This window comes from Arachis ipaensis, chromosome B09 (assembly GCF_000816755.2).
Source record: "Arachis ipaensis cultivar K30076 chromosome B09, Araip1.1, whole genome shotgun sequence".
Classification (NCBI taxonomy): domain Eukaryota; kingdom Viridiplantae; phylum Streptophyta; class Magnoliopsida; order Fabales; family Fabaceae; genus Arachis; species Arachis ipaensis.
Genome location: NC_029793.2, coordinates 136451775 through 136452028, shown reverse-complemented (window position 1 = coordinate 136452028; position 254 = coordinate 136451775).

Here is a 254-nt window from a genome sequence, read left to right as displayed (position 1 = left end):
GTGGTTTTTGGAAAAGGGGAAAAAAATTCCCGAACCGGCCGGTTATACAAAACCGCCGGTTCTCCGGTTTTTGTCAAAACCGGACGGTTCAAATCGGTTTTCTCTGGTTTTATTCTTTATCCGGTTAGAATGATCAATCGGACCGGTTAAGTGATCGGTTCATCAGTTTTTCGGTCCAACTGATCGGTTCGGTCCGATTTTTATAACTATGCTCAAAATGGCCCTTGAAATTTGAGGATAGATTCAATTTGGCC